This window comes from Hemiscyllium ocellatum, chromosome 35 (genome assembly GCF_020745735.1).
Source record: "Hemiscyllium ocellatum isolate sHemOce1 chromosome 35, sHemOce1.pat.X.cur, whole genome shotgun sequence".
NCBI classification, from domain to species: Eukaryota; Metazoa; Chordata; class Chondrichthyes; order Orectolobiformes; family Hemiscylliidae; genus Hemiscyllium; species Hemiscyllium ocellatum.
The window spans coordinates 47,714,793-47,738,825 of NC_083435.1; positions in this window are offsets into that span (position 1 = coordinate 47,714,793).

The following is a 24,033-nucleotide window of genomic DNA, read 5'->3' on the forward strand; positions in this document are numbered from 1 at the left end:
CTTACCTCCGCTGCTGCTTGCACTCAAAATGCCCCATTCAAGTATGTGCAATGACTCTAAATTACTTTATTAGCCAACTGATTGCACAAAGGGCCTCTACTCTGCTGTAATTCTCTACATTCTATGAATCTATACTGCTTTATTAGCCAAGCTGCTCCCTAAAGGACCTGTACACCGCTGTAATGTTTTCTGTTGTATTGGCCTAATGTCCGGTTTTAGCCCAGTTGTCCCATAAAGGGCCCATACTACGCTGTAATGACCCATGTTCTCTGAGTCTAACTTCCAATTTCAAGCAAGTGGTTCCATATAGGGCCTGTACTGTGCTGTAATGTTCTTTGTTGTATTAGGCTAGCATCCAGTATTAAACGAGCGGTTGTGTAAAGAGCCTGTATTGCTCTGTAATGTTCGATGTTGTATTTGTCTTCCTTTTTATGCCGAGCGTTTCCATAAAGGGCCTGTACTGCCTTGTGGTGTCCTTTCTTGTATTAGTCTAACGTCATTTATTAGCCAAGCGGTTCCATAAAGTGCCTGTACTACGCTGTGATTTTCTATGTTGTATTAGTCTAATGCCCAGTATTAGCCAATCAGTTGCATAAAGGTCCTGTATTGCGCTGTAATGTTCCATGTTGTATTGGTCAAACTACCTTTATTAGCCAAGTGGTTCCACAAAGACCCTGTGCTGCGCTGTAATGCTAAATGTTCTATGAGTCTTACTTCCTGTATTAGCTGAGTGGGTCCATAAAGGCCCTGTACTGAGCTGTAATGCTCCGTGTTCTATCACTCTAACTTCATTTATTAGCCAAGCAGTTCCATAACAATACTGTACTGCGCTTTAATGCTCCATGTTGTTTTAGTCTAACTTCCTTTATTAGCTGAGCGATTTCATAAAGTGCCTGTATTGCACTGTAATATTCTATTTTGTATTAGTCTAACGTTGTTTATGAGCCGAGCGGTTCCATACAGGGCCTGTACTGCGCTGTAATGTTCTATTTTGAATTACTCTAACTTCCTTTAACAGCCGAGTGGTTCCATAAAGGGCCTGTACTGCGCTGTAATGCCCCATGTTCTAGGGGTCTAACTTCTTTTATGAGGCAAGCAATTCCATGGACGGCCTGTACAGCGTTAAAATGTTCGATGTTGCATTAATCGAACTTTGTTTATTAGCTGAGCGGTTCCATATAGGTCCTGTACTGCGCTGTAATGTTCTGTTTTGTATTAGGGGAGAAAGTGAGGTCTGCAGATGCTGGAGATTAGAGCTGAAAATGTGTTGCTGGAAAAGCGCAGCAGGTCAGGCAGCATCCAAGGACCAGGAGATTCGACGTTTCGGGCATAAGCCCTTCTTCAGGAACCATTCCTGAAGAAGGGCTTATGCCCGAAACATCGAATTTCCTGTTCCTTGGATGCTGCCTGACCTGCTACGCTTTTCCAGCAACACATTTTCAGCTCTATTTTGTATTAGTCTGACTTCCTTTAACAGCTAAGCAGTTGCATCAAGGACCTGTCCTGCGCTGTAATGTTCTACGTTGTGTTAGTCTAGTGTTCATTATTAGCCAAGTGGTTCAATAAAGGGCCTGTACTGCGCTGTAATGCCACATGTTCTATGAGTCTAACTTATTTTGTTAGACGAGCGATTCCATAGAAGACCTGTACAATGCTGCAATGTTCCATGTCGTATTTGTCAAATTTCCAGTATTAGCTGAGCGGTTCCATAAAGGGCCTGTATTGCGCTGTAATATTCTATATTCTATGAGCCTTACTTCCTTTATTAGCCAATCATTTCCACAAAGGTCCTGTACTGCATTAATGTTGTATTAATGGAATGTCTGGTATTGTTGTGGTTCTGTTCGCCGAGCTGGGAATTTGTGTTGCAGATATTTCGTCCCCTATCTAGGTGACATCCTCAGTGCTTGGGAGCCTCCTGTGAAGCTCTTCTGTGATGTTTCCTCCGGTATTTGTAGTGGTTTGAATCTGTCGCTTCGGTTGTCAGTTCCTTCGGCATTCGTGCAGGAACCGGAGTTGTTTGTATGTGGCACTTAGACAGTTGGCCCAGGATTCCCATTTCCTGGCTTCTCTTAGCGTCTCTCACCCGTAGATGTTCAAAGTTTGTGAGAAGGTTTGTAGCTCGGGTGCTCTTTGTTGTGGTTCTGTTCGCTGAGCTGGGAATTTGTGTTGCAGATGTTTCGTCCCCTGTCTAGGTGACATCAGTCCTTGGGAGCCTCCGGAACTGACAACCGGAAGCGACAAATTCAAACCACTACAAATGCCGTAGGAAACATCACAGAAGCACTTCACAGGAGGCTCCCAAGCACTGAGGATGTCACCTAGACAGGGGACGAAATGTCTGCAACACAAATTCCCAAATCAGCGAACAAAACCACAACAACGAGCACCCGAGCTACAAATCTTCTCACAAACTTTGAATGTCTGGTATTAGCCAAGTAGTTGCATAAAGGGCCTGTACTATGCTGCTAGGCCCATGTTCTATGAGTCTAGCTTTCATGATCAAGCAAACGGTTCCATACAAGGTTTGTACTGCGTTGCAATGTGCTATGTTGTATTTGTCAAACTTTGGTTATTAGCCAAGCGGTTCCATAAAGTGCCAGTATTGTGCTGTAATGTTCTATTTTGTATTAGTCTAACTTCCTTTAACAGCCAAGTATTTGCATAAATGGCCTATCTTGCGCTGTAATGATCTATGTTGTATTAGTACAGTGTCCATTACTGGCTGAGCGAATCATAAATTGCCTGTACTGCGCTGTAATGCTCCATTTTCTTTCAGTCTTACTTCCATTATCAAGCAAGCGGTTCCACAAAGGACCTGCACTGTGCTGTACTGTTCTATGTCATATTCGTCTCGTGTCCATTATTAGCTGAGTGGTTCCATAAATGACCTGTACAGCTCTGTAATGTTCTGTGTTCTCTGAGTTAAACTACCTTTATGAGCCGAGCGGTTCCATAAAGGGTCTGTACTGTGTTGTGATGTTCTACCTTGTATTAGTCTAACTTAATTTATTAGCCAAGCCATTCCACGAAAGGCTTGAATTTCACTGTAATGTTCTATGTTCTATGAGTGTAACATGCAATATTAACCAAGCAGTTCCATAAAGGGCCTGTACTGCGCTGTAATGTTCTATGTCGTATTAGTTAAACTTCCTTTATTAGCTGAATGGTTCCATAAAGGGCCTGTACTGTGCTTTAATTCTCCATGCTCTATGAGTCTAACGTCCTGTATTAGGTAAAAACTAGGACTGCAGATACTGGAGACCAGAGTCTGCAGTAGAGTGGTGCTGGAAAAGAACAGCAAGTCATGCAGCATCCGAGGAGCAGGGAAATCGATGTTTTGGGCAAAAGCCCTTCATCTGGAATAGAGGCAGGGTGCCTGCAGAGTGGAGAGATAGATGGGAGGAGGGTGGGGTGGGGATAAAGTAGCAAAGAGTACAATAGGTGAATGGGGGGGTGGGGATGGAGTTGATAGGTCAGAGAGAAGGGTGGAGTGGATAGGTGGAATGGAAGATAGGCAGATAGGACAGGTCAGGAGGGCTGTGCTGAGCTGGAAGGCTGGAGCTGGGGTGAGGTGGGGAAGAGGAAATAAGGAAACTGGTGAAATCCACATTGATGCCTTGGGGTTGAAGTGTTCTAAGGCGGAAGATGAGGCGTTCTTCCTCCAGGCGTCAGGTGGTGAAGGAGCGGTAGCGCTGGACCTCCATGTCCTCGGCAGAGTTGGCGGGGGGAGTTGAAATGTTGGGCCACAGGGCGATGTGGTTGATTGGTGTGGGTGTCCCGGAGATGTTCCCTAAAGTTCTCTGCTCAGAGGCGTCCAGTCTCCCCAGTGTAGAGGAGATCGCATCGGATACAATTAATGATATTGGTGGATGTGCAGGTATGTACTTTGATGAATGTAGAAGGCTCCTTTGGGGCGTTGGATGGAGGTGAGGGAGGAGGTGTGGGCGCAAGTTTGGAAATTTCTATGGTGACAGGGGATAGTGCCTGGATGGGAGGGTGGATTGTTTGGGGGGGGCGTGGACCTGACCAGGTAGTCACGGAGGGAACGTCTTTGAGGAAAGTGGAAAGGGGTGGGGAAGGAAATATATCCCGGGTGGTGGGGTCCGTTTAGAGGTGGCAGAAATGTCGTCCAATGATGTGGTTTATGCGAAGGCTGGTGAGGTGGAAGGTGAGAACTGAGGGGGTTCTGTCCTTGTTCCGGTTGGAGGGGTGGGGTCTGAGAGCGGAGGGGGAGTGGATGTGGATGAGGTGAGTTGAAGGGAACCTTTAACCACATGGGAAGAGAAATTGAGGTCTCTAAAGCAGGAGGCCATCTGGTGTGTTCTGTGGTGGATCTGGTCCTCCTTGGAGCAGACATGGCAGAGACAGAGGAATCTATGCAGGATGGCATTTATGCAGGAGCTAGGTTGGGAAAAGGAATAATAATCCAGGTAGCTATGGGAGTCGGTGGGTTTGTAAAAAAATGTCAGTGTCAAGTTGGTCATCATTAATGGAGATGGAAGGGGAGGGGAAGTATCAGAGATGGTCCAGGTGAATGTAAGGTTGGGGTGGAATGTGTTGGTTGAGTTGATGAATTGCTCAACCTCCTCGCGGGAGCACGATGTGGCACCAATGCAGTCACCAATGTAGCGGAGGAAGAGGTGGGGAGTGGTGCCAGTGTAACTACGGAAGATGGACTGTTCTACGTAGCCAACAAAGGGACATGCCATACGGGTGTCCATGGCTACCCCTTTGGTCTGGAGGAAGTGGGAAGATTCGAAGGAGAAATTGTTAAGGGTGAGGACAAGTTCAGTCAAACAAATGAGAGTGACGGTTGAAGGGTACTGTTGGGGACGCTGGGAGAGGAAGAAACGGAGGGCTTGGTGGCCCTGGTCATGGCAGATGGAGGTGTAGAGGGTTTGTATAGCCATGGTGAAGATGAGGTATTGGGGGCTAGGGAAACGGAAGTCTTGGAGGAGGTGGAGAGCGTGGGTGGTGTCTCGAACTTATAACTATCCTAACTTCCTGTATTAGCTGAATGGTTCCTTAAAGTGCATTTACTGAGCTGTAATTCTCCAGGTTCTATCAGTCTAACTTCCTTTATCAGGCAAGTGGTTCAATAAAGGTCGTGTATTGCGTTGTAATGTATTAGTCCAGCTCCCTTTAACAGGTGAGTGGTTCCACATATGACTTGTACTGCGCTATAATGCCCTAGGGTGATACGGTGGAAGAGTGGTTAGCACCACTGCATTACAGCGCCAGAGACCTGGGTTCAATCCTTGCCTCAGTCTGTGTGAAGTTTGCACATTCTCCCAGTGTCAGCCCGAGTTTCCTCCCGGTGCGCTAGTTTCCTCCCACAGTCCAAAAATGTGCAGGTTAGGTTAATTGGCCATGTTAAATTGCCCGTAATGTTAGGTGAAGGGGTAAATTTAGCGGAATGGGTCTGGAAGGGTTGCTCTTTGGCGGGTTGGTGTGGACTTGTTGGTCCGAAGGGCCTATTTCCACACTGTAAGTAATCTCATCTAATCTATGTTGTATGAGTCTAACGTCCTGTTTTAGCCAAGCAGTTCCATATAGGGCCTGTACTGCGCTGTAATGTTCCACGTTGTATTAGTCAAACTTCCTTTATTAGCTGAGCCGTTCCACAAAGAGCCTGTAGTGCGCTGTAATGTTCTATGTTGTTTTAGTCTTGTGTCTATTATTAGCCAAACGGTTCCATGAAGGGCCTGTACTGCGCTGTAATGTTCTATGTCATATCAGTTAAACTTCCTTTATTAGCCAATCATTTCCATAAAGGTCCTGTACAGCACTTTAATTCTCCATGTTGTATTAGTCTAACATCCGGTATTAGCCAAGCAGTTGCATAAAGAGCCTGTGCTGCGCAGTAATGTTCTACGTTGTATTAGTCTAGTGTCCATTATTAGCTAGGCGGTTCCAGAAAGCATCTGTACCGAGCTGTACTACCCCATGTCCTTTGAGTCTAATATCCTTTATTAGGTAGCGGTTCCACCGACGGCCTGTACAGCACTGGAGTGTTCTATTTTATGTTTGTCAAACTTCTGCTATTAGCCAAGCATTTCCATAAAGGTCCTGTATTGCCCTGTAATTTTCCATGTTGTATCAGTCTAATGTCCGGAATTAGCCAAGCAGTTGCATAAATGGCCAGCACTGCGCTGTCATATTCTATGTTGCATTAGTCTAAATACTGCCTGTGTATAATGTAGAGAACAGCAGTCCCTGTGTCTCATATCGGGAACATCTGTCCCTGTGACTAATATAGGGAACAACAATTACTTTCTATAGTATAGAGAGCAGCAGCCCCTATGTATAATATAGAGAATAGATGTACCTGTGTATAATATGGAGAACAGCAATGTCTATGTCTAATGAAGAGGACAGCAGTGCAAATGTATAATCTAGAGAAGAACACTCTCTGTATACAATGTCGAGAACAGCAGTCCTTGTGCATAATCAAGAGAAAAGCAGTCACTGTGTACAATGTAGAGAACAGCAGTCCCTGTGTTTAATAAAGAGAACAGCAGTCTCTGTGCATTATGTATAGAACAGCAGTCTCTGTGTCTCATATCGGGAACAGCTGTCCCTGTGACTAATATAGGGAAAAACAATTACTGTGTATAATATAGAAAACAGCAGCCCATGTGTGTAATATCAAGAACAGCAGTCTCTGTGTATAATATAAAGAACATGTCTCCCTGTGTTTAATGAAGAGAACAGCAGCCCTGTATATAATATAGAGAACAGCTGTTTCTGTGTCTCATAGAGGGAAAAACAGTCCTGGTGGCTAATACATGGAACAACAGTCACATATGGAGAATAGCTGTAACTGTATATAGTATAGACAACAGCGGTCCCTGTGCCTACTATAGAGGACAGCAGTTCCTATGTATAATCTAGAGAAAAGCACTCCCTATGCACAGCAGTCCCTGTGTTTCATAAAGAGAACAGCAGTCCTGTGTATACTATTGAGAAAAACAGTCCCGGCTTATAATATAGAGAACAGAAGTCCCTGTGTATAATATAGAGAACAACAGTCCCTCTGTCTATTTTAGAGAACAGCAGTGCCTGTGCATTTTTGGTAGAACAGCAGTCCCTGTGTGCAATATAGAAAACAGAAGTTCATATGTACAATGGAGAGAACAGCAGTTCCTCTGTATAATACAGTAAACAGCAGTCCCTGTGTTCAATATAGAGAACATGAGTCACTGTGTATAACATAGAGAACAGCTGTGTATAATATTGAGAGCATCAGTCCCTGTATTTAATTTAGAGAACAGCAGGCCTTGTGTCCGCTATAGAGAACACAGTCTCTCTGTCTATTTCAGAGAACAGCAGTGTCTGAGCATTACAGAAAGGACATCATTCCCTGTGAGCAATTTGGACAACAGCAGTTCATAGGTAGAATATAAAGACCAGCAGTCTCGCTGTGTAATACAGAAAACAGTAGTATCTGTGTATAACACAGAGAAAAGTAGTCCCTCTGAATAATATAGAAAAAAGTAGTTTCTGTGTACAATGTCAAGAACCGCAGTCCCTGTCTTTAGTAAAGAAAACAGCCGTTCTATGGTATAATATAGCGAACAACAGTTTCTGTGATTATTTTCGAGAACAGCACAGCACTGCCTGTGTGTAATGTAGAGAACAGCAGTCTCTGTGTATCATATAGGGAACAGCTGTCACTGTGTCTAATATAGGGAACAACAATTACTGTGTATAATATAGATAACAGCAGCCACTGTGTATAACATAAAGAATAGCTACCACTGTTTATAGTGTAGACAAAAGCATTCTGTACAATGTCAAGAACAGCACTTCCTGTGCATAATATAGAGAACAGCGATACTGTGTCTAATATGAAAAACATGAATCACTGTTTAATTATGAGAACAACCGTCCCTGTGTTTAATATAGAGAACACCAGTGTCTATGTATAATATAGAAAACAGCGATCCCTGTCTGTAAATGGACAGCATCAGTCGCTGTGTATAAGAGAGAAGAGCAGTCCCTGTGTCTACCTGAGAGAACAGCAGGCTCTGTGTACAATATAGAGAACAGCAGTCTCTCTGTCGAAATTGGAGAACGGCAGTGCCCATGCATTTTGGAAAGAACAGCAGTTTTGGAAAGAACAGCAGTCCCTGTGTGCAATAAAGACAACAGCAGTTCATCTGTATAATATATAATACAGCAGTCCATGTGTATAACACAGAGAACAGCAGTCTCTGTGTATAATATAGAGAAAAGCAGAGTCTGTGTACAATGTCGATAAGAGCAGCCCCTATCTTTAATAAAGAAAACAGCAGTTCTGTGTATAATATAGAGAACAGCAGTTTCTGTGATTATTTTCAAGAACAGCACTGCCTGTGTATAATAGCAGTCTCTGTGTCTCATATCGGTAATAGCTGTCCATGTCTAATATAGGGAACAACAATTACTGTGTTGCTGCTGTAGAGAACAACAGCCCCTGTGTACAATATAGAGAATAGTTGTACCTGTGTATAATATAGACAATAGCAGTCCCTGTGTCTAATATAGAGGACAGCAGTCCATTTGTATAATCTAGATAAAAGGACTCTCTGCGTACAATGTTGAGAACACCAGTCCCTGTGTATAATATAGAGAACAGCAGACGCTGTGTCTAATATGTGTCTAAACATGACTCCTTGTTTTTAATGGGTAAAAAATGAGGTCTGCAGATGCTGGAGATCACAGCTGAAAATGTGTTGCTGGAAAAGCGCAGCAGGTCTGCAGATGCTGGAGATCACAGCTGAAAATGTGTTGCTGGAAAAGCGCAGCAGTATTGATTCCTGATGAAGGGCTTATGCCCGAAACGTCGAATTTCCTGCTCCTTGGATGCTGCCTGACCTGCTGCGCTTTTCTAGTAACACATTTTCAGCCTTGTTTTTAATGAAGAGATCAGCCGTCCCTGTGTATAATTTGGAGAACACCAGTGTCTCTGTATAATATAGAGAACGGCAGTCCTGTCTATAACATAGAGAATATGAGTCGCTGTGCATAATATAGAGAGCAGCAGTCCCTGTGTCTTTTTTTGAGGACAGCAGTGCCTGTGCACAATATAAAGAACAGCAGTCCCTGAGTAAATTATAGATAACAGCAATTCGTACGTTTCATTTGGAGAAGAGCAGTCCCTGTGTCTTACATAGAGAACAGCAGTCCATATGTTCTGCATAGAGAACACCAGTGTCTGTGTACAATATAGAAAACAGCTATCCCTGTCTGTAATATAGACAGCAGCAGTCCCTGTGTAAAAGAGAGAAAAACAGTCCCTGTGTATAATATAGAGAAAAGCAGTCTCTGTAAACAATGTTGAGAAAAGCAGTCCCTGTGTTTAATAAAGAGAACATCGGTCCTGTGTATAATATAGAGAACAGCAATCTCTGTGTCTCATAGAGGGAAAAACAGTCCCGGTGTCTAATATAGATGAGATTAGATTACTTACAGTGTGGACACAGGCCCTTCGGCCCAACAAGTCCACACCGACACGCAGAAGCGCAACCCACTCATACCCCTACATTTACCCCTTACCTAACACTACGGGCAATTTTTTAGCATGGCCAATTCACCTGACTTGCACATCTTTGGACTGTGGGAGGAAACCGGAGCACCCGGAGAAAACCCACGCAGACACGGGGAGAACGTGCAAATTCCACTCGACAGAGAACAACCGTCACAGTGCATAATATGGAGAATAGCTGTACCTGCATATAATATGTACAACAGCAGTCTCTGTGTCTAATACAGAGGACTGCAGTTCCTATGTATAATCTAGAGAAAAGCAGTCTCTGTGTACAATGTTGAGAACAGCAGTCCTTGTGTTTCATAAAGAGAACAGCAATCCTGTGGATAATATAGAGAACAGCAGTTTCTGTGATTATTTTCGGTAACAGCATGGCATGTGTATAATGCAGAGAACAGCAGTCCCTGTGTCTAATATAGTGAACAACAGTCACTGTGTATTACATAGAGAATATCTGTACCTGTGTATAATATAGAGAACAGCAGTCCCTGTGTCAATCTTAGAGAATAGCAGTCCCTGTATAAAATATAGAGAACAGCAGTGCCTCTGCATTACAGAAAGGACAGCAGTCCCTGTGTGCAATATAAAGACAACAGCAGTTCATATGTATAATATTGAGAACAGCTGTCCTTCTGTATATTACAGAAAACAGCAGCCCCTGTGCATAATTTAGAGTTTGGCAGTCCCTGTGCCTAATTTAGAGGACTGCAGTGCATATGTATAATCTAGAGAAAAGCACTCTCTGTGTACAATGCCGAGAACATCAGTCCCTGTGTATAATATCAAGAACAGCAGTCCCTCTGTATATAATACAGAGAAAATGATGCAGTGAGGCATGACTTAGGATGTGTGGATTGGAAAAACAGGCTTCAAGAGAAGAACACTAATGAGATGTGGGGATTGTTCAAGGAGCAGCTACTGCGTGTCCTCGATAGGTATGTACCAGTCAGGCATGGTGTAAAGGGCCTTGTGAGGCAGCCGTGGTTTAGTAAGGAATTGGAGTCCCTTGTGAAAGGGAAGAAGGCGGCATATGTAAAGATGAGGCGTGAAGGTTTAGTAGGGGCGATTGAGAGTTCTAAGGTAGCCAGGAAGGAGCTAAAGAGGGAGCTAAGAGAAGCGAGAAGGGGACATGAAAAGTCTTTAGCTGGTAGGATTAGGGAAAACCCAAAGGCTTTCTATAGGTATGTCAAGAATAAAAGGATGACTAGGGTAGGTACCGGTCCAGTCAAGGATAGTAGTGGGAAGTTGTGTGTGGAGGCGGAGGAGATTGGAGAGACATTAAATCAGTACTTTTCATCAGTATTCACTCAGGAACAGGACACTGTTGCTGATGTGAATATGGAATCACAAATAATTAGAATGGATGCCCTGGAAATATGCAGGGAAGAGGTTTTGGGAATATTGGAAAGGATGAATATAGATAAGTCTCCTGGGCCTGATGGCATTTACCCCAGGATCCTATGGGAAGCTAGGGAGGACATAGCAGAGCCATTGGCCTGGATTTTTATGTCGTCATTGTCAACGGGAATAGTACCAGAGGACTGGAGGATAGCGAATGTGGTCCCATTGTTCAAGAAAGGGAGTAGGGATAGCCCTAGTAACTATAGGCCAGTGAGTCTGACTTCAGTGGTGGGCAAAGTCTTAGAGAGAATGGTAAGGGATAAGATTTATGAACATCTGGGTAGGAATAACGTGATCAGGGATTAGATTAGACTTACAGTGTGGAAACAGGCCCTTCGGCCCAACAAGTCCACACCGACCCGCCGAAGCGCAACCCACCCATACCCCTACATTTACCCCTTACCTAACACTACGGGCAATTTAGCTTGGCCAATTCACCTGACCCGCACATCTTTTGTGACTGTGGGAGGAAACCGGAGCACCCGGAGGAAACCCACGCAGACACGGGGAGAACGTGCAAACTCCACACAGTCAGTCGCCTGAGTCGGGAATTGAACCCGGGTCTACAGGCGCTGTGAGGCAGCAGTGCTAACCACTGTGCCACCGTGCCACCCACAACAGTGTTAGGTAAGGGGTAAATGTAGGGGTATGAGTGGGTTGCGCTTCTGCGTGTCGGTGTGGACTTGTTGGGCCGAAGGGCCTGTGTCCACACTGTAAGTAATCTAATCTCATCTATATTAGACACCGGGACTGTTTTTCCCTCTATGAGACACAGAGATAGCCAGCATGGTTTTGTGAAGGGCAGGTCGTGCCTCACAAACCTTATTGAGTTCTTTGAGAAGGTGACTAAGGAAGTGGATGAGGGTAAAGCAGTAGATGTTGTGTATATGGATTTTAGTAAGGCGTTCGATAAGGTTCCCCATGGTAGGCTAATGCTAAAACTTCGGAGGTATGGCATTGAGGATACATTAGAGGTTTGGATTAGGAATTGGCTGGCTGGAAGGAGACAGAGGGTAGTAGTTGATGGATTATGTTCATCTTGGAGCGCAGTTACTAGCGGTGTACCACAAGGATCTGTTTTGGGACCATTGCTTTTTGTTATCTTTATAAATGATCTAGAGGAAGGACTTGAAAGCTGGGTAAGCAAGTTTGCGGATGACACAAAAGTCGGTGGAGTTGTGGATAGTGAGGAAGGAAGTGATAGGTTACAGCGGGATATAGATAAGTTGCAGAGCTGGGTGGAAATGTGGGAAATGGAATTCAATGTAGCTAAGTGCGAAGTCGTTCACTTTGGTAGGAATAACAAGATGATGGATTACTGGGCTAATGGTAGGCTACTTGGTAGTGTGGATGAGCAGAGGGATCTTGGTGTCTATGTACACAGATCTCTGAAAGTTGCCACCCAGGTAAATAGTGCTGTGAGGAAGGCATATGGTGTACTGGGCTTTATTGGCAGAGGAATTGAGTTCCGGAGTCCTGAGGTCATGTTGCAGTTGTATAAGACTCTGGTGAGGCCTCATCTGGAGTATTGTGTGCAGTTTTGGTCGCCATACTATAGGAAGGATGTGGAAGCTTTAGAACGAGTGCAGAGGAGGTTTACCAGGATGTTGCCTGGAATGGTAGGAAAATCTTATGAGGAAAGGCTGAGGCACTTGGGGCTGTTCTCATTGGAGAAGAGAAGGTTTAGGGGAGATCTGATAGAAGTGTATAAGATGATTAGGGGTTTAGATAGGGTAGATACTAAGAACCTTTTACCGCTAATGGAGTCAGGTGTTACTAGGGGACATAGCTTTAAATTAAGGGGTGGTAGGTATAGGACAGATGTTAGGGGTAGATTCTTCACACAGCGGGTTGTGAGTTCATGGAATGCCCTGCCCGTATCAGTGGTGAACTCTCCTTCTTTATAGTCATTTAAGCGGGCATTGGATAGGCATTTGGAAGTTATTGGGCTAGTATAGGTTAGGTAGGATTCGGTCGGCGCAACATCGAGGGCCGAAGGGCCTGTACTGCGCTGTATCCTTCTATGTTCTATGTTCTATGTAAAATGAGTCTCTGTGTACAACGGGAGAACAGCAGTTCCTGATGAATCATACAGAGAACAGCAGTTTCTGTTATTATTTTCAAGAACAGCACCGGCTGTGTATAATGTAGACAGCAGCAGTCTCTGTGACACATATAGGGAACAGCTGTCTCTGTGTCTACTATAAGGAACAACAGTCACTGTGTATAACATAGAGAATAGCTGTTCCTGTGTATGATATAGACAACAGCTATTCCTGCGTGTCATATAGAGAGCAGAAGACTCTGTGTATAATACAGAGAACAGCAGTCCCTGTGTCTATCTTAGAGAACAGCAGTTCCTGTGTACAATGTAGAGAACAGCTTTCCCTGTGTGTCGTATGGAGAGCAGCAGTCCCTGTGTATAATATAGAGAACAGCAGGCCCTGTGGACAATTTCGAGAACTGCAGTCCCTCTGTCTACTTTCGAGAACAGCAGGCCCTGTGAACAATTTCAAGAACTGCAGTCCCTCTGTCTATTTTAGAGAACAGCAGTGCCTGTGCATTATATAAAGATCAGAAGTCCCTCTGTGCAATATAGACAACAGCAGTTCATATGCATGATCTAAAGAACAGCAGTATCTCTATATAATATAGAAAACAGCAGTCCCTGTGCATAATGTGGACGGCAGCCCCTGTGTACCATGTCGAGAACAGCAGTTCCTGTATTTAATCATGAGATCAGCAGTCTCGATGTATAGTATCGAGAACGGCTGTCTTGTGTCAAGTTCAGAGAACAGCAGTGCCTGTTCATAATATAAAGAACAATAGTCCCTGTGTACAATATCGAGTACAGCAGACCCTGCGTATAATATAGCAAACAGAAGATGCTGTGTCTAATATAAAGAACATGAATCCCTGTGTTTAATAAAGTGAACAGCTATCCCTGTTCATAATATAGAGAACAGCGGTGCTGTTCTCTATATTATACTCAGAGATTACTGTTCTCTGCACTTCACACATGGACTGCTGTTGTCCACATTGTGCACAGTGTTGGCTGTTCTCTGCATTGTGCTCTGGGACTGCTGTTCTCTCCATTATACACAGGGACAGTTGTCCTCTATGTTTTACACCAGGACTGCAGATCTCTGTATTGTAGAGGGACGGCTATTTTGTGGAATAGACACAGCAAAACACATGGACTGCTGTTCTCTACATTATAATCAGGGTTGCTGTTCTCTATATTGCACACAGGGCTTGCTATTCTCTAAAATAGACACAGGGACTACTTTTCTCTATATTGTACACAGGGACTGCAGTTCTCTATATTATACACAGACGGTGGTGTTCTCTATATTATACACAGGAAAGGCTGTTCTCTTTACTAAACTCAGGGATTCATGTTCTTTATATTATACACAGCATCTGTTGTTCTCTATATTATACACAGGGATGGCTGTATTGAACCTTGCACGCAGAGAGTGCTTTTCTCTATGTTATATATACACAGTGACTGCTATTGTCCATATTATATATATGGACTGCTGTTCTCTATGTAAGACACAGGGAATGCTCTTCTCTATATTATACATATGAACTCTATATTTCACACAGGGACTGCTGTTCTTTATACTGTGCACAAGTACAGCTGTTCTCTGTATTATACACACAGATTGCTGCTCTCCACGTCACGCACAGTGATTCATATTCTCTATATTGTACACAGGGAGTGTTCTCTCTACTCTACACAGACACTGGTGTTCTCTATATTATACACAGGGACTGCTGTTCTCCACAGTGTACACAGAAAATGCGTTTTTTCTCGTTTATACACATGGACTGCTGTCCTCTGTATGAGACACAGGGACTACTGTTTTCTGTATTATACAGAGGTACTGGTGTTCTCCTGATTATACACAGGGACTGTTGTTCTCGATATTGTACATAGAGAGTGGTTTTCTTTAGAATATTCGTACGGACTGATGTCCCAAATATGAGACACAGAGACTGCTGTTCTATACATTATATACAGGCAGTATTTTTCTTGAAAATAATCGCAGAAACTGCTGTTCTCTATATTATACACAGGACTGCTGTTCTCTTTATTAAACACAGGGACTGCTGTTCTTTATATTATACACATGGGCTGCTGTTCTCTTTATTATACACAGGGGCTGCTATTCTCCATATTATACACAGTAATTATTGTTACCTACATTAGTCACAGGGACAGCTGTTCCCTGTATGAAACATACTGCTTTTCTCCACATTATACACAGGACTGCTGTTCTCTTTAGTAAATACTGGGACTCCTGTTCTCGATATTGTATAGAGACTACTTTTCTCCACATTATGCACAAGGACTGTTAATCTCTCCCTTATACAGAGGGACTGCAGTTCTCTACATTATACACCGGGACTGCTGTTTTCTGTATTATTCAGCGGGACTGCTGTTCTCTATATTGTACATATGAGCTGCTGTTGTCTGGATTGCACACAAGGACTGCTGATCTTTATATAATGCACAGGCACTGCTGTTCTCTAAAGTAGACACAGAGACTGCTTTTCTGTACATTGCGCATAGAGAATGCTTTTCTCTATATTATATACAGACACTGCTGTTCTTTATATTATACACAGGGACGGCTGTTTTCTTCATTAAACACAGGGAGTCATTTTCTTTATATTAGACTCAGTATCTGGTGTTCTCTATATTATACACAGGAAGTGCTGTTCTCGATATTGTACACAGAGAGTGTTTTTCTATAGATTATACATATGGGCTGCTGTACTCTATAGCAGACAGACTGCTGTTGGCGATTTTATCGACAGGTACAGCTATTCTCTATAATATACACAGTGACTGTTGTTCCCTATATTGTATTCTGGATCCGTGGTGCTGGAAGCGCACAGCAGTTCAGGCAGCATCCAAAGTGCAGCGAAATCGACGTTTCATGCAAAAGCCCTTCATCAAGAATAGAGGCAGTGAGCCTGAAGTGTGGAGAGATAAGATGGAATAGAGTAGCATAGAGTACAATGGGTGAGTGGGGGAGGGGATGAAGGTGATAGGTCAGGGCGGAGAGAGTGGAGTGGATAGGTGAAAAAGGAGCTAGGCAGGTCGAACAAGTCTTCTTACGGTTGGAGGGGTGGGGTGTGAGGGCGGAGGTGCGGGATGTGGACGAGATGCGTTGGAGGTCACCTTTAACCACGTGGGAAGGGAAATTGTGGTCTCTAAAGAAGGAGGCCATCTGGTGTGTTCTATGGTGGAACTGGTCCTCTTGGGAGCAGATGCGGCGGTGGAGGAGGAATTGGGAATATGGGATGGCATTTTTGCAAGAGGTAGGGTGGGACTCCGCCCCTCCAACTGTAACAAGGAACCCCACCCCTCCAACCGTAACAAGGAACCCCACCCCTCCAACCGTAAGAAGGACTCCAACGCATCTTGTCCACATCCTGCACCTCCACATTTAAACCCCACCCCTCCAAGTAACAGGGACAGAACGCCCCTGGTGCTCACCTGCCACCCTACAAACCTTCACATAAACCAAATCATCCGCCAACATTTCCGCCACCTCCAAAAAGACCCCAGGGATATATTTCCCTCTCCATCTCTTTCTGCCTTCCGCAAAGACCGTTCCTACCGTGACTACCTGGTCAGGTCCACGCCCCCCTACAACCCACCCTCCCATCCTGGCACTTTCCCCTGCCACTGCAGGAACTGTAAAACCTGTGCCCACACCTCCTCCCTCACCTCTATCCAAGGCCCTAAAGGAGCCTACCAATCCATCAAAGTTTGACCTGCACATCCACTAATATCATTTATTGTACCTGTTGATTCTGATGTGGACTCCTCTACATTGGGGAGACTGGGTGCCTCCTAGCAGAGCGCTTTAGGGAACATCTCCGGGACACCCGCACCAATCAACCACACCACCCCATGGCCCAACATTTTAACTCCCCCTCCCACTCTGCCGAGGACACGGAGGTCCTGGGCCTCCTTCACCGCCGCTCCCTCACCACCAGACACCTGGAGGATGAACGCTTCGGAACGCTTCAGAACACTTCAACCCCATCAATGTGGACTTCAACAGTTTCCTCATTTCCCCTTCCCCCACCTCACCCTAGTCCCAAACTTCCAGCTGAGCACATGGCTTGTCCGGACTTGTCCGACCTGCCTAGCTCCTTTTCCACCTATCCACTCCACCCTCTCCGCCCTGACCTATCACCTTCAGCCTCTCCCCCACTCACCCATTGTACTCTATGCTACTTTCTCCCCACCCCACCAGCTTATCTCTCCACATTTCAGGCTCACTGCCTCTATTCCTGATGAAGGGCTTTTGCCTGAAACATTGGTTTCGCTGCACTTTGGATGCTGCCTGAACTGCTGTGCTCTTCCGGCACCACTGATCCAGAATCTGATTTCCAGCATCTGCAGTCATTGTTTTTACCTTCTCTATACACAGGGACTGCTGCTCCACATTTGTGTCACAGAGACTGCTGTTCTTTACATTATACACAGGCAGTGCTTTTCTTTGAAATAATCACAGAAACTGCTGTTCTCTATATTATACATAAGACTGCTGTTCTCTTTATTAAACACAGGGATTGCTGTTCTCTTAATTAAACACAGGGACAGTTGTTCTCTATATTGTGCACAGGGACTGCTGTTTGTTATGTTGTGCACAGGAACTGCTGCTCTCTGTATTATACACTGGGATACTTGTTCTTTATATTGTCCACAGTGACTCATGCTCTCTATATTTTACACAGGGACTGCTGCTCTCCATATTATATACGGAGATACCTGTTCTCTATATTATACACAGTGACTGCTATTTTCTATATTATACAAAGGCACTGGTGTTCTCTTCATTATACACAGCGACTGCTGTTCTCTATATTATACACAGGGACTCTATCTTATACACTGGGACTGCTGTTCTCGATATTAGACTCAGGGACTGCTGTTCTTTCCATTGTGCAGAAGGACTGATGTTTTCTTTATTATGCACAGGGTCTGATGTTTTTTCTATAATGCACAGGGTCTGATGCTGTCTCTATTATGCACAGGTGACTGTTTACAGATCTGAGAGTACAGGTTGAGAAGCAACACAAAGGAATAAACCACTGAATTGAGTGTACAGATAGAGAAACAAAACACGGAACTGCGAGTGCAGATAGAGAAACAACACATTGAACTGTGAGTGCAGATAGAGAAACAACACACTGAAGTTGGAGGACAGACAGAGACCAACACACTGAACTTGGAGGACAGGTATTGAAATAACACTGACCTGGGAAAACACATGGAAAGAAAAACACAGTACAGATATAGAAACAAAGCACTGAACTGAGAGAAACGAAAGAGGAACTGCACATTGAACTGAGAGAAAACACACTGACCAGTGAGTACAGATAAAGAAACAACACACTGGACTGAAAACACACAGAGAAACAACACACTGAACTGAGAGTACACAGAGAAAAAACACACTGAACTGTGAGTACAGACAGAGAAACAACACACTGAACTGAGAGTGTACATAGAGAAACAACACACTGAGAGGAGAGAAAGATATACAACACATTGAGCCAAAAGTACATATCGAGAAACAAAGCACTGAACTGTGAGTACTGGTAGAGAAACAAAATACTGAACTGAGAGTCAAAATAGATAAACAACACACTGAGCTGCGAGAACAGATAGAGAAACAACTCACTCAACTGCTATTACAGATAGAGATAGAACATACTGGCCTGAGAATACAGAGAGAGAAACAACACGCTGAACTGAGAGTAAAGATACAGAAATAACACAGTGTACTGTGAGTACAGATAGAGAAACAACACGGGCGGCACGGTGGCACAGTGGTTAGCACTGCAGCCCCACAGACCCGGGTTCAATTCCCACCTCAGGTGACTGACTGTGTAGAGTTTGCACATTCTCCCCGTGTCTGCATGGGTTTCCTCCCACAGCCCAAAAATATACAGGTTAGGTGAATCAGCCATGCTAATTTGCCCGTAGTTTTAGGTGCAGGGGTAAACATTGGGGAATTGGTCTGGGTCTGTGTGGACTTGTTGGGCCGAAGGGCCTTTTTCCACACTGTAAGTTATCTAATCTAAAAAATAACACTGAACTGTGAGAACAGATAGTGAAACAACACACTGAACTGCGAGAACAGATAGAGAAACAACACACTAAGCTGAGAGTACACACAGAAAAAAAACACACTGAGGTGCGAATACAGATAGAGATAAAAACACACTGAACTGGGAGTACAGATAGAGAAACAACAAACTGAACAGAGAGTACAGATAAAGAAACACACTGGAATGGGAGAACATGTGAGGAAAAGACACACTGAACTGGGAGTACAGATAGAGAAACAACACACTGAACTGACAGTAAAGATAGTGAAATAACGCACTGAAATGGGAGTACAGATAGAGAAACAACGCACAGGTATGAGAGCACAGATATGAAACAAAACACTGAACTGAAAGGAAAGAACGAGAAACAACATACTGAACTGGGAGTACAGATAGAGAAACAAAACACTGGACTGAGAGTACAGGTTGAGAAATAAGACACTGAACAGAGAGAACACAGAGAGAAACAAAACACTAAACTGGGAGTACAGATAGAGAAACAAAACACTGAACTGCGAGTACACACAGAAAAAAACACACTGAACTGCAAGTACATACAGAGAAACAACACACTGAACTGGGAGTACAGATAGAGAAACAAAACACTGAACTGGGAATACAGATAGAGAAAGAAAACACTGAACTGAGAGTACATACAGTGTAAAATAATGAACTGCAAGTACATACAGAGAAATAACAGACTGAACTGAGAGTAAAGTTAGAGAAATAACAGACTGAACTGGGAGTATAGATAGAGAAAACAAAACACTGAACTGAGAGAAAAGATAGAGGAAAAAACACTAACCTGCGAATGCAGACAGAGAAACACCACACTGAATTGAGAGTGAATACAGATAAAGAAACAACACACTGAATTGAGAGGACACACAGAGAAACAAAACACTGAACTGAGAGTACATATAGAAAAACAAAGCACTGAGCTGAGAGTAAAGACAGAGAAACAAAACACTGAACTGGGAGTAGAGACAGAGAAATATCACACTGCACTGTGAGTACAGACGGAGAAACAACACAAGGAAATAAAACACTGAACCGTGAGCACAGATAGAGAAATAACACTGAACTGGGAGAACAGATGGAGAAAAAACACACTGAATAGGGATTACATATAAAGAAACAAAACACTGAACTGAGAGTATGGATAGAGAAAAAACAAACTGTACTGAGAGTACAGAGAAAGAAACAACATACTGAACTGGGATTACAGATAGAGAAACAACATACAGAACTGAGAGCACAGATATGGAAACAAGACATTGAACTGAGAGCATCCAGAGAGAAACAACACACTGACATGCTGATTCAGATGAAGAAACAACACACTGAACTGAGAGTATATGTGGTGAAACAAAACACTGAGCTGAGAGCAAAGGTAGAGACACAAAACACTGAACTGGGAGTAGAGACAGAGAAATAACACACTGCACTGTGAGTACAGATAGAGAAACAACACACTGAACTGAGAGTACAAATAGGGAAACAACACAAAGAAATAAAACACTAAACTGCGAGCACAGATAGAGAAACAACACATAAAGACATAAAACATTGAACTGAGAGTACAGATAGATAATTGACACATAAAGAAAGAAAAAACTGAATTGAGAATGCAGATAAAGAAACAATACATTGAACTGCGAGTACAGATAGAGAACCAATAGAAACAAATAAAACACTGAAGAAAGAGTGCAGATAGAGAAACAACACAAAGAATTAAAACACTGAACTGCAAGTAAAGATAGTGAAACAGCACATAAAGAAATATAACACTGAAATGAGAGTACAGATTGAGAAACAACACAAAGAAATAAACCACTGAACTTAAAATACAGGTAGAGAAATAAATCACTGAACTGAGAGTACATAAAAAAGATACAAAACACAGAACTGAAAGTACAGATATTGAAACAAGACACTGAACTGTGAGTATAGGTAGAGAAACAACACACTGAACTGTGAATACAGATAGTGAAACAACATACTGAACTGAGAGTACACACAGAAAAAAAAACCACACTGAACTGCGAGCACAGATAGAGAAACAACGCACTGAACTGATATTGCAGATAGAGATAGAACATACTGGCCTGAGACTACAGACAAACTGAACCATAAGTACACATCGAGAAACAATACATCTAACTATGAGTACTGATAGAGAAATAAAACATTGAACTGAAAATACAGATAAAGAAACAACACAGTTAACTGCGTGCACAGATAGAGAACCAACAGAAACAAATAAAACACTGAAATAAGAGTACAGAGCGAGAAACAACGCATAAAGAACATTACAGTGAAATTCAAGCCTTTTGTGGAACCGCTTGGCTAATAAATTAAGTTAGACTAATACAAGGTAGAACATCACAACACAGTACAGACCCTTTATGGAACCGCTCGGCTCATAAATGTAGTTTAACTCAGAGAACACAGAACATTACAGAGCTGTACAGGCCATTTATGGTACCACTCAGCTAATAATGGACACGAAACGAATATGACATAGAACAGTACAGCACAGTGCAGGTCCTTTGTGGAACCGCTTGCTTGATAATGGAAGTAAGACTGAAAGAAAATGGAGCATTACAGCGCAGTACGGGCAATTTATGATTCGCTCAGCTGATAATGGACACTGTACTAATACAACATAGATCATAACAGCGCAAGACAGGCCACTTATGCAAATACTTAGCTGTTAAAGGAAGTTAGACTAATACAAAATAGAACATTACAGCACAATACTGAAGCCTAAATATGTGAGGGATGTATAATCTGCAGAAAGGTAAATTAAAAAGTCTTGAGAAAACAGACCCCGGGAGGAAGAGACCCAGGATTGAGACCCTTCCAGAGTATACAGGTAGATTATACTGAGTTACCCAGGGTAGGGAAACTAAAATATATGTTGGTCAGAGTAGATAATTTATCTGGTTGGGTTGAGACATATCCCCTAGCTACTGCCACTGCAAGTGGGGTGTCTAAAATAATATTGGAAACACTCAAATGACAGCTCTCTAAATTGATAATAGAAACCAGACTCCCTTGGACCAAATGTTTACCTATAGCTCTTTTGCGAGTACGAACAGCCCCTAGGAAAGATTTGGGACTATCCCCCTATGAAATCCTATCTGGATTACCTTATCTGGGAACGAATGGAGAATTGCCAATTCCTGAAACTAAAGATTTGTTCTTAAAGAGGTATATACTGGACTTGTCCTCCTCTTTGTCTTTCCTCAGGAAATAGGGTTTATTGGCACAGACTCCACCCCTGGAATTCACCGTTCATCCCATCCAGCTGGGAGATTGGGCCTGAGTAAAATCATGGACAGACTAAATTGCAGCCGGACTGGGAAGGGCTGTACCAGGCTCTTTGAAATGGCAATAAGGACGGCGGAAAAAGGCTGGACTCACTACACTTGGATCAAAGGGACAGTGGACTCTCCAGTTGAGGAAAAAGTTTGGACAGCCGAAACAACACAAGACCCCCTGAAACTCAGACTAAAGAGACTTTGAGTAACTGATTATACAGTGGCAACGCGAGCGCGGGGATTATTTCTGTAGGATTGTATATTAAGTTGTTTTATAGAACATAGAACATAGAACAATACAGCGCAGTACAGGCCCTTCGGCCCTCGATGTTGCACCGACCAAAGCCTACCTAACCTACACTAGCCCAATAACCTCCATATGCTTATCCAATGCCCGCTTAAATGACCATAAAGAGGGAGAGTCCACCACTGCTACTGGCAGGGCATTCCATGAACTCACAACCCGCTGAGTAAAGAGTAAAGTTTTGTGCTTCAGCATGATGTTTAAAGTACTGGGACTGTTTAGAGTTATGATTTTAGCCCTTTTAGTATTGGGATTTTATCAAATATCTTTTTCATATGTATTATTAATGGTTCCTGAGTTTGATAATCCACAAGTAATAGACGCTGATGCATGCAGCTTAGTCAATTGTGGGGATGTAGATAATCAGAGACAGTACCGCAGCTCTGAGATACATCGTCAGTCCTATGGGGATGGCGTTGGGGATGGTACTTGGTATAATAGTCTCGTCACAGTACACCGGACCCCCTTCCAACCAGCTCGCCATTGTCCCGATAAAAAGTGTAACCCAATATACCTGACAATAAAGAAAACCACATGGCACGAAGCAATTTTGGGCGGGGGCACCTATGAGATACAATTAAATGAAACATTTGGGATAGAAATGAAAGCACATGGGAAACATTTCGTGGGCTATTGTTTTCGAATCAGTGTAGGACAGGGAAAACGGGCGGAACTACTGGATAATGAGATACAACCTTTCACCCCTCCCACTGATCCTAACGTAGTAAAAATTATAGAGGTAAAGGACTTGAAACAGACTATCGAATAGAAACTGGGAACGAGGATGCAAATGCCTGGGTTGAATGGGTAAAGTATACTGTAAAAAGTCTGAACAAAAGCAATTGCTATGCATGTGCCTCCGGTAGGCCAGTGGCCCAGGTGGTTCCCTTTCCGTTCGGGTGGAAGCGAGCCAGGCAGGGCATGAAATGTATGATAGGCCTGTATCAGAATGAGACTGCATGGAATGATAGGAATTGTACCTACCTATCTCTGATGTTCCCTCCCTTGGAGAAGAAAGATGTACAAGCTCCCCTCAGCATTTTCCGCCGCAGTTGGAAATCACACCTTGTGTGTGAGTAGACGAGGTACAAGTCGGTCTAGAGATTTGGGGGAGCTGAAATTGTGTACAGAGATTAAAAATGTTACCAAAACAAAGAAAGGAGGGAACTACTCAGCACTAAAGTTTCCCCGAGCGGATCTGTGGTGGTACTGTGGAGGCAAAATATTGGGACCCAAATTGGAAAGGGATATATGCGATTGTACAATTGGCAATTCCATTTACCCTGGTATTTGAGAAGGAAAAGATAGTAGGGAAACAG